Source organism: Lepisosteus oculatus, chromosome 2, assembly GCF_040954835.1.
Source record: "Lepisosteus oculatus isolate fLepOcu1 chromosome 2, fLepOcu1.hap2, whole genome shotgun sequence".
In the NCBI taxonomy this organism is placed as follows: Eukaryota; Metazoa; Chordata; class Actinopteri; order Semionotiformes; family Lepisosteidae; genus Lepisosteus; species Lepisosteus oculatus.
The window spans coordinates 61,102,530-61,114,066 of record NC_090697.1 but is presented as its reverse complement, the minus strand read 5'-3'; the positions used below and the strand labels follow the sequence as shown (position 1 = coordinate 61,114,066).

Sequence of the window (11,537 nt, the reverse complement as noted above, 5' to 3'; positions counted from 1 at the left end):
AAAGTAACAATGTAACTTAAATTGTATTGTTAAATGTAAACTGAAACTATAAATGTATAATATTTTATCACTGTGCTGTAAAGAGTAAAAACAAGTATATTTGAAATTGCTTTATTTGTTTTGAGATGAAAACATTTTATTGCCAAATATAATACAATAAGAAATATTTGTGATAACATTAGCAGTCTACTTACTGTGTCATTTGATTTTTTGTTTCTAATATCAGTTTAGCAACATTTTTTGTAGCTTTGGCTCTTTTGTAAAATATTATTATACCCATTTTTAGTTTCTGAATCTTGTGCTGCTGTGTCTTGTTCCCCTTGAAATGTATTTGGATTGCGTATAGTTGGATGCTGCAACTAAAACTTAAAAAGAAAGACATTTTGGTGTTCACATATTGCACAAAGGTGTTATGTCTCTCCCCCCTCTAAGCTTCATATTAGCACCTGCAGCTTGAAGTTCTTTCCTGCACAAATGTCTATGTCCTGAAGGTGTTTGGAAATGTAGGATCATTTCTTAAACCAAGTACTGAGTTCTAAAAAATAGCATAAAAGCATGTTAATTTAAGACATCAGTTAACACCAGTGATTAAGAGCTCAGTAGGAACAAAAACAGACACAGAGATCCCCCAGTATCATGATCATTGCATGTCAGTTTTTAGGTTGTATTTTTAAAAATGTCCACTACATATTTTCCTATTTTTCAAATGTAATTTTTGTAAAATGTAGAGCATTTTTACCATTGAAGCTACCATCTAACTTAATTGCATTATTAAATATTAATTTTAAGTGTTTAACTATGTATTTAGTAATTGTTTTTTACAATGAAATACTGTACCATCTTGTGAAAGGAGATCCATTCAATTTATTCCTTGGATCAATTAACTACTAATGGCCAAATGGGCTAGATGGACCAAATGACCTCCTCTTGTAGAACATACTCTCTCCTGTATACATTCTTATGTGCTTATGTTGTCTTGATAAGTAAATCAAAATTCACCTTTTCATTCAAACCTACAAATATTCAAACACATATGGTTTAGTTGAGAAAGCATGGACCCTGGTTCTTGTAGGAAAAATCTGCTGTATTTTTTTTTCTTTACAATTGGTGCATAACTTATTCGACAAAAGTGCCATGTGAATGAAAATAACCAATTTGTTGTGATCCAGTTTTAGAACTTAGACTAAAGTTAAAGAATGAAATGGAAGCATCCTTTTCCATGCATAAAGCATTTCAAAAGGATCACCCACAGGAATTCATGTTGTGCATTGACTTTTCATAGACATTTCAATGAAAATTCCCAAAAGTATATTTTCAGCATCTAGGTGGTATTGGCAGGATTAGTGTAAACAGATTGCTTCTGTTCAGACATGTGAAGTTATTACAGTCCCTTTTACCAGATTGTCTGCCACTGGGGTCTCCCTCACTTTTATCAGCTCCCTGTAGTGAAATGCAGCCCTTGTTAACTCGTAAAAGGAAGGGGGGGTTTGTCACCAAGGGTGTAGACAGAGGCACACAAGCTTACTTATAATCTGTTTACATGGTTCAGCATCAGGATCAACAGACAAATAAGAAACAAGCATAATTACACAGGCTGCTGAGTGTCAATTGTGTCTAGACAGCACAGAATTGAGCCAGAATGGTCAAACACAGAAGGTGATCCTGTGAAACCACAACAGATGATACTACTGTCTAAAAGGAAACACCAGCAGGAGTTGAAAGAGTCTCTGCTTAGTGAAATGTTGACATCACCAAGAAAGCTAGTATAAAAGACTTTCTTGTACTATGCATCACATGTGACTGCCTGAGTTTAGTTTTAAGGTCTATAATGTGTATAATGTAATACTCAGAATATAATATTAATAATTTATAATAATTGCTTACACTTATATAGCGCTTTTCTGGACACTCCACTCAAAGCGCTTTACAGGTAATGGGGACTCCCTTCCACCACCACCAATTAGTGTTCTTTTCAATACTATTGTATACACATTTTTAACAGTGTGAATACTTTATAGCTGCTTGTTTAAATTGTTCCTAAAAATAATGGAATAACTTAGCCACAAATCATTGAGGTGATCTACATTATGTATTCATCAGTCTACACAAAGAAAATAGTTATTTTTGTAATAGCTGGACCCCATGTTGCCATAAATAGCGATGGTTAACCAGAAGGGGTCACACAAGGGGTCACTCTTCCCACTAATACATCCATCCGTTTTCTAGCCATTTTATCCGATTCAGACTCATGAGGGGTCAGAGCCGATCCTGGCATGCAACAGGCACAAGGCAGGATACATCCTGGCCAATCCATCACAGGGCATAGACAAACGTGCACACACTCACGCCAAGTTTTACAGAATCCAATTAACTTACCAGCATGTCTTTGGACGTTTGGGAGGAAACCCATGCAAACACTGGGAGAACAGACAAACTCTGTGGAGATAGCACCCCAGGAATTGAACGCAGGGCTCAAGACAGCAGTGGTAGCCACTGTGCCACTTTGCCACCCCCTTCCAGATCCAGATTTCCAGTATCTATATCCCCTTTGATGCAGGAGATGCCATCCTCTGATCTCAACTCTGAGATAACTGAGATATGAAATGGAGGTGCTATCTACAATAATTGGTCATTAAAGATCCTATCACACTGTTTGTAAGAGTTTGAGTGCTGTTATTATTTAAATGAACACTTATAGTATTTAATAAGAGGAATCAAGACACTTTCACAAGTTTCTAAATTAATTCTAAAATTAACCAATATAAGATTAATCAGATAATTAATTAGATTAGTTACTATTTAATTAATAGACATTAATATTTATTCATCTAAGATCAGAACCATATTCACAAAATATAAAATGCAGAATGCATTTCAAAATAAAAATCAGGAGTTAGAGAAAGGTCTTCATTAACAACTACCGACCAGTTTCTTCAAACAGTCAAACTGTTTGAAGTTCTAAATACTAACTCTAGCTTCTTTGACTAATGTAATATAACTATTTGCTATAAGTAAGCTTATTAAACTTCTGTTTATTAACTGTTTTCACCTCAATAATAATAATAATAACCATCATCATCATCATCATCATTTTCCTTACACTTATATAGTGCTTTTCTGGACACTCCACTCAAAGTGCTTTAAAAGTAATGAGGACTTTCCCCGACCACCATGAGTGTGTGCCACCCAACTGGAGAAAGCGAAGCCCAAAGTCCTACAACATCACCACACTTCAGCTATTAGTGGGGAGAAGTACTGAGTGTTGAAGCCAATTCATAAATAGGGATTATTAGGAGGCCATGATTAGTAAAGGCCAATGGGAAATTTGGACAGGAAGCTGGGGTAACACCCCTACACCTTTCAAGAAACACCTTGGAATTTTTAATGACACCAGGGATGTCAGGAAGTAAAATTGCAGTCTACTTAAGTGCCCTAATGTCAATACTTCTTGGAATGTCCTGTTATAGTTCTGTTATAACATTATAGTGGAAAAAGGTGCCGTCGTTCGGATGAGATGTAAAACAGAGGTCCTGACTGTCTGTGCTCATTAAAAATCCCAGGGTATCTCTCAAAAAGAGTCGTGGTTTAACCCCGGCGTCCTGGCCAAATTTCCCATTGGACCTTACCAATCATGGTCTCCTAATTATCCCCATCTATGAATTGGCTTCATTACTCTGCTCTCCTCCTCACTGATAGCTGATGTGTGGTGAGCATTCTGGCGCACTATGGCTGCTGTCGCATCATCCAGGTGGATGCTGCACATTGGTCGTGGTGAAGGGGAGTCCCCAATACCTGTAAAGCGCCTTGACTGGAGTGTCCAGAAAAGTACTATATAAGTGTAAGCAATTATTATTATTACTTTTTTATCATATGAGGGCATGATAGTATGCTTTATCAGGGTAGGACTCATGTTGAACAGGAAAAGTACTACAGCACCATCTAGTGGAAAGTTCCCTTATCGTTCATTTATGATCCCTGCAGTGCCCAATCAAGAAAATTTAGATAACAGATAAACGGTTCTGATGCAGACACATGTAGAATTCTAGTGAATAGGCTTATAATTTTATAAAAAAATATTAATTTGTTATATAATACAATTAATGGATCTGCGCCTGTGGCTGGAAGGTTACCAGTTCAAATCCCGCAGCAGGCAGAAGAATCCTACTCCGTTAGACCCCTGAGCAAGTTCCTTAACCCCAACTGCTCCAGGGGTGCTGTACAATGGCTGACCCTGTGCTCTGACCCCAAGCTTCTCTCCCTGTCTGTGTATCTGTGTCTCATGGAGAGCAAGCCAGGGTATGCGACAAATTCCTAATGCAAGAAACTGTATAGGTCTAATTAAGTGATGTTAAATGTTATGTTAATACTAAAAATCTATGTTTATTACAGATTATGAAATATATCTAGTGTAGAGTCACAGGAAAGCCAGAGCCAGAGCCTGTGCTAACAAGTAACAGACGTAAGCACCCTGGACTGGACACCAGTATATAGATGCACACACATATAGTACTAACATGTACACACTCACACCAGGGCAGATTTCCCAGAAGCCAATTAGCCTACCAGTTTGTCTTGACACTGTGGAAAGAAACCCACACAACCACAGGAAGATCATACAAACTCCACAGAGATACCTACACATGAAAAATAGTTCTTGTATTATCTTTTTTGTAATTTTTTTTTGTTAATTGTTTTGCAGGTTGTTCACAGAAGGTACAGTACCGACACTCTTCATTGTCAACATTTGTAATGGCTTTTTAGGGGTAGTGCTACTGTATCTGAGCTGAGAGTCACATTTTCACATGACATGAGGTAAAGACTACTTTGATATATAAAGGGACTGGTGTTGGGTGGGTGTAGAGTAAGTCTTTGTTCAGAGAAGAGTTTTGATTGGAAAAAAAGCCTCCTTGTACAAAACCCTTGCTGACTACTGTGATTTCCATGTGTTCAGGTCACCTGAGCCACCTGGCTAGAGGTAGGTGTCACGGATGTCGGAAAGGGCATGCTGTGGAATGGCAGGAGAGAGGAAAAAGACCCTATGTGTAGAGGCAAAACAGGGGTTAGCCTGGGCTCAGGAGGTCAGAAGAAGTCGGGTAGAAACCTATGGCCTCAGGCCACGGAGGAGAGGACCTGGTGTTAGGCAGGTCTCAAGACATCCGATCCCTCAATGCTGAGCGAGGAGGAAAGGGTGACCCGGAAATATATAGCCCCAGACAAAGACACACCGGAAGGACAAGCAAAGCACAGGGAAACTTGGGACAGGACAGCATAGGAGCGCCTGCCACAGTAGACCTGCCACAATATAATAGTTCTGCTTGTAATATTTTTGTTGTGCTATCCATAAGAGACAATTGCACTGAAAAAAGCAGTACCAGGTGACAGAAAACTTTTATCCTGCCTCTCAAGCAGACACTCTTTTGTATTAATACTATTTGTATTAAATTCCATCCTTAAGAGTGACTAAGAACTCGTCAATATACCAAGAAGGTTGGTATACCTGTTGATATACCTGCTGGTAACTAGCAATAGTCACATTTTTTATGCAATCTACAGGTGCATTTGTTTCACGATTGCTTGCTTTGGGATGTGCCTCATTGATGAGCCTACTTCTTCAGGTAACTAGATGGAAGCTGTGATGTAAAAATTCTGAATAATTAGGTTTAGCTCAAGAAAGTTAAACAGTTGGAGAGTTCCAGGACATTTCCCTAGGTGTCCAACATCAGAATCATAATCATGTTAATAATATATTATCTTGAAGCAATTACTATAACAGTAAAGGAAAAAGTAGATATATAATGTAAATTATGCAATGTGGATTAATGATGTTTGTGTAAAAAGTAAATGTTACATAATAATAAACTTTATTTTATATAGCGCCTTTAAAGGTGGCTTCTCAAAGCGCTTTACAGCATAACATATCATTAGACTGATGCACTTTACAATAGAATCCCTATCTATGTATTTATAGACTTTGAGGGAGTGTGGCACTTTTTGATAGCTTTCTTGAAACCCAATGACATTTTAGCATGGTCACATAGTACTGTTCTGAGTAATTTCTCATTTTAATAAAATGAAGCAAATTAATAATGAGCTATTGGCATTCCCTACACATTTTGCTTTGTTTCCAAAAGGATTTCCAATATTGTATTATCATTAAATCAGATTTAAATCCACTATGTTTTTTTTAGTTATAGTCTTAATTGTAAATTTTATTTAAAAAATACATACATCCCTGCATGGTTTTTCATACATATTGCATGTGCTTACACTGTACTAAATTTATACTTAATTATTCAACAGGTTCAATAAACCTTGCTCTCACACAATGTCTGCTGGACACGAGCTTTCTCTAGGGATTCAAGGGAAGGCTAGGGGCAAGGCTTGGGCTATGTGGTGCAGCATCTCTCATCCATTAAACACCCATGGGTGTGGATAGCAGTACTAAATCAGGATCTATGTAGCAGACCACTTGGCGAGCATGTAACTGGATTTTTTTGCATTGTTATCTTTGCACTGCAATACTTGCCTAAAACATTTTTCTCTAGTATATTTTTGTTGTTCTATTATTTCTACAAGATGCCCTAATGAAGACAGAAAATGAGGAGAGACTAGCTCACCTTCTGATAAAACATTATTGGACAGCTCTGTATTCTCTAGATTGATCTTATCTCAAATTAAATCTGTTTACCTTTGTTGTTACTTCATACATTATTCAATTTATTTTTCTTCGAAGTTGTGTTTTAATGTTTAATTAATCAAATACATGAAGAGTTCATATGATTTAGGATTTTATTGAGAAGGGCACAGCCTAGATCCCTTGAAACTAAAACGGTAATAGAATTTACACAGTGCTGTGGTTTGGAGTGGTTTACAGATGATATAAAAAGTGATTTTCAGCTGTCCTTTTAGATATGTAAAGGAACAAGTAATAGGTTTATTCCATGCTGAAAAAAAGAAAAAAGAGAACACAACGTTTCGGCCGTGGAGCCTTCTTCAGACACCTGGAAGCATGGAATAAACCTATTACTTGTTCCTTTGCAGCCTTCGCATGCTGATGCAGCCACCCACCTGAACTAATACCTTTTAGATATGTAATGGGTTGGTAAGATCAGGGCAAAGTTGTAATCCAGCTTGCAGCTGCAATGAATGGACACTAGAGGGAGAGGTGTGTCCAGGATGAGACCTTCACCACCACACCACAAGAAAAAAAAATCCTATGTGGTCTAGGGGGGATTCTGTGTAATAAAAACAATTCTGCAAAATATCAAATTCTACAAACCTCTGCTCACCTTATTAGTAAGTAAAACAGAACCACACCAAGTTCACACCAATTTCAAAATACCCATAATCAAACAAGTTTGTGGTAAAAAACAAACAAGTTTATATTTAAAACACATTAAGACACAACCACAACACACATCCATCCATGTTCCAATGGCTTCTTCCAATTCAGGGTCATGAGTGTGCCAGAGTCCATCCCAGCATGCCATGGGCACAAGGCATGGTACACCCTGGACAGGATACTAGTCCATTGCAGGGTAGACACCAGACACACACACTCTCATACAGTACCTAGGGCCACTTTTCCCAGAAGCCAATTAATCTACCAGTCTGTCTTTGGACTGTGCAAAACCAGAGCACCCTGTGGAAACACAGGGAGAACATACAAACCTCACACAAACTGCACCCCAGGTTCAGGATTGAACCCCAGGGCCTTCCTTGTAGGGCCCCAGACCTACAAGGAAGCAATGCTGCAATGCTATGCTGCACCCACAGCAAGATAATATTTTTATTCCATACTAGGAACTTTAACTCAAAATTAGATGGATTTAATAACAGCAAAAGTATTGTTCTAGAAAAGTATTAAAGCTGTATATCCCTAACATGTAATGCCTCCTGTATCCTAACATCTCTTTTTAGAAGAAGGTTAAACTACAGCACAAAACAGTAACAATTATTCGGTTTCCCGTAACTAAAATAAGGTTACATATTATGTGAAACTTAATCTTTTATGTAAAACCTGAATGCCCAAACTGAGGACTTCTAAAGATAAGATAAATTACAGTAAATGCCAGCAGAAACTGAAATATATTGAATAATAAGTATTCACACCCATGAACTCAATATATGGTGAAAGCACCTTTGGCAGTAATTATAGTCATTTAGGGTATGTTCCTATTAATGTCACACACTATCTGGGTACAATTTGCCCATTCTTCGTAACAGATCTGCTGTAGCTCTCTCAAGTCACTTTTGTTCAATCCCAAAAACTGTTCCAGTCACTGAGCATGATGTAATCACCATGGTTGATGTGTTGGATCTGCATGAAAAGTAAAGCCTTACATGACTAAAAAGTTCCAGCGAGAACTATTGACAAGGCAACAAGTTCCTTCACCGTCTTACCCTTCTCCCAGGACTGGTTGCCACAGAAACTGTGTGACAGGAGATTTGGATCACCTGAAGATGATTTACGAACATGCCCATTCCAGGTGATTCAGAAAATAAATACTCAGATCTGACAGTTACATCGCTGGGCCCCTTGAGTCTTGCTTGTGAGTTTCTCTATCTTTGTTATCATGCTTCTGCTTTATTTTGTATCCCATCTCATGGATCTCTCCCTGTGCTTGGTTACGTCTCTGTAAGAGTCTGCATAGTTTTGCAAATTATGTGCAGAATCCCAGATTGTTCCCTTGTGACAGGTTCCCTGTAAACAGGCTGTTGGCTAATTTAGATTGGATATGACTGGATTGTAATAAAATTTGACAATGGCCCAGGTCTTTCATGCCATAACTGGACTAGTTTTACAGCTAGAATTGTGCCAAAACAGTGCTGGAATCATTTAAGTATCTTATATGGGTCAGGTGGTTATCATAGAATATGGTGGAACAGCTATGCATAAAAGACATATTAAAAGATCAATATTTACAATATTTGAAATTACTTGGTTGAATGGTTTTTAAACCATGGAGTGAGTTAGCATATTGGCAAAGAAATTGTAGACAGGTAGCCATCTTGTTTTATGCAGGAAGATTATTCACATTCATTCATCCTGTTGACACTAGATAAAATGTCTGTCAAAAAAACGGAGTTATTTTTTGTAATTTTTCAAACTGTGTTATAACACGGCAGTTGGTTCCACGAGGAGAGATAAAACTGACAGATGTTGAGCGGGAGAGGGTGTTTAAGTTTCCATACGTCCATACTGTACACGTGACAAGATGGTAAATGTTTTAAGCAAAATCAAATAAAAAGTAGTTGCACCAGAAGCAGGACTACAGGTGTCACTGATGGTTAGAGCTACAGTATATTTTATTTTTCAACTTGAAAACCTCTGGTTGTGAATGAAATTGGCCATGTTTTAATTGATCCTCAAGGAGTAATAGGATTTTTAAAACATTTTCACATATGCATGTCAGATTGACCCCACTTTTCACTAATTTAATGATGATTTGACCTATTTAGCAGCTGCCAGTCATTAAACATGTGTACTTTCAAAAGTTGAGAAAATTAATATCCTTAAAATTTCTATGGTTTTCCACAAAAATAGATGCTGAAAAACAATTGATAAATACAATACTTCAATCTTTATTGCCAGTAGTGATCACTCTACATTATAATATTATACTAGCACCCAAAGATATAGTATCTGTATAATATAAAGTCTTCATCTTTGCTATATTATTTTTAAAAATAAAATATTTTGACTTGCTTCCGTTAGAGAAATTTTAAATTCCTGTAATCTGTAATGTATATTTTCTGAGTTTACACACAATTAACTTTATATTGCATTTATTGCACTATTTTTATTGCATTAAACCCATATAAATACTTGTAATTTGTTACTGATAAAAAGATTGTTGAATCATGTGACCTTATTTTGCAAACAACGTTCTGAAACACCAGTTCTGTTCACAGTACGTTGCTAACCTAAGTGATATACAATCCTTTAACATGTGACTACATGTGACACGACGGTAAACAATTATTTAAGCAAACCCAAATGAAAAAAAGTAGTTGCACCAGAAATGTGACTTCTACGACAAATGTCAGTTTTCAGTTTGTCATAAAAGTAAAACCGAACTTGCGTTATTAAACAAGTTATCTTGAAAACAAACTAAAAAAACCTTGACCGTGCAACACATTACCTCGAGTGTTTTTTTAGAATAATAGCTTGGTATAATAGACTTCCGAAACTCACCGTACAAGAAAAACTTTGTGACCACTGCGCATGGGCGGACATCATACAACTTCCTAACTTTTTTTTACCTTGGAAATTCGAAGCAGGAACGGTGGTCATGGGGAAATCTCATCAGGGTACATTGTTCAGGTATCAGTGTTGTAAACGTTTTATGTTTTTTGTTGGATGTGTTCGGTCTATGGATATTTTTAATCATTGTTTTTTTTAAAGCTGGGTTTTACATTTCCAGGCAGTACTGGGTGGATAGTTAAAAGCACTTGCGTAGCGGTGATGGCATGTAAATCGGTTTTGTGTATTTTCAGCTTTCTTTTAAACAAACATGAACTGACAACAATGTCTTCATATCGTTATTTAAGTTACATAAAACAAATTATTTAACTTTATAAAACACAGGTACTGTGCACACGCAAGTAGTGGCTTAAGTTGTAACAGTTGTTAGAATAGAATTAAGACGTAAAATCACCTGTTTTTGATGCGTCAGAAATTGAAAGTAAAGCAGTCTCAGACTTTTCACCAGTTCTTTAGCTTGAAGATGTATTTTTTCCTAATATCACTGCAGCTTTCTATAGTTGATTCTGTTCTGTAAGGTGCTGCTGTTAGCAACAAGGTTAGAAAGGTTCAGCGAAAGTACACATTTATGAGGCTTATAATCGTAATAAGCAAATTTTTAGATAAGTTATGATAATTTAACGTTCCTTAAATTGGTGTTGTATATCATCTTAGGAAATATTACTGTTCTATTTGTAATGGTATAGAGTGCTTCACCATTTGCAGTCGTTACAGTGGTACATTTTAACCTGAAAAAAAGAGTATTAGATAACCTATCGGTGTCAGCTATGCTTTTCATATGACCATTTATTTATGTTGATAAAGATACAGCTCATTTGCTAAATTGTAGAATAGATTTTACGGGCACATAATGTTAATACCTTATTACTTTTAGCGTAGTTCAGAGAAGTTAAATATTTAATACATTATCAATAAAAAAGTTAAGACGTATATTATGTTCATAACCTTAGAGATGATCCTAAATATATTGAGACCTAATTTGTATCGCTGTACGTCATGAAGATTAAGACATATTTAAAAGTTTCCTCCTACTGTCATATATTTCATATACTTTATTTAAAAGTATTGTAACGCTTACGCCGACAGGCACTGTGTAAGAGCCGGCGTACCAGAGCAGGTGATGTCACCGCCCTTCCCCGTGATAGCAGGACTACAGCTACTGGGCTGTGAAGAGATCTCTCTTTAGCTCACGGGGCTGGGTCGCTGCAGAGAGACGCGGAAGTCCCGGGTTCGAGCCTCAGTCGGGATGGGGCCGACCTAATGCGGCAAG

The 11,537-nt window shown here is 37.0% G+C and overlaps 1 protein-coding gene across 1 annotated transcript in view; it reads left to right on the top strand.

Annotated features, from left to right (window-relative positions):
- The first annotated feature begins 10,015 nt into the window (after positions 1–10,015).
- The window catches only part of tmem63a (transmembrane protein 63A), a 39,415-nt gene continuing 37,893 nt past the window's right edge, over positions 10,016–11,537 (top strand). The window contains exon 1 of the mRNA XM_006625783.3: positions 10,016–10,327. The gene's annotated coding sequence lies outside the window, so the exon portion shown is untranslated. The remainder of the gene's footprint in view (positions 10,328–11,537) is intronic.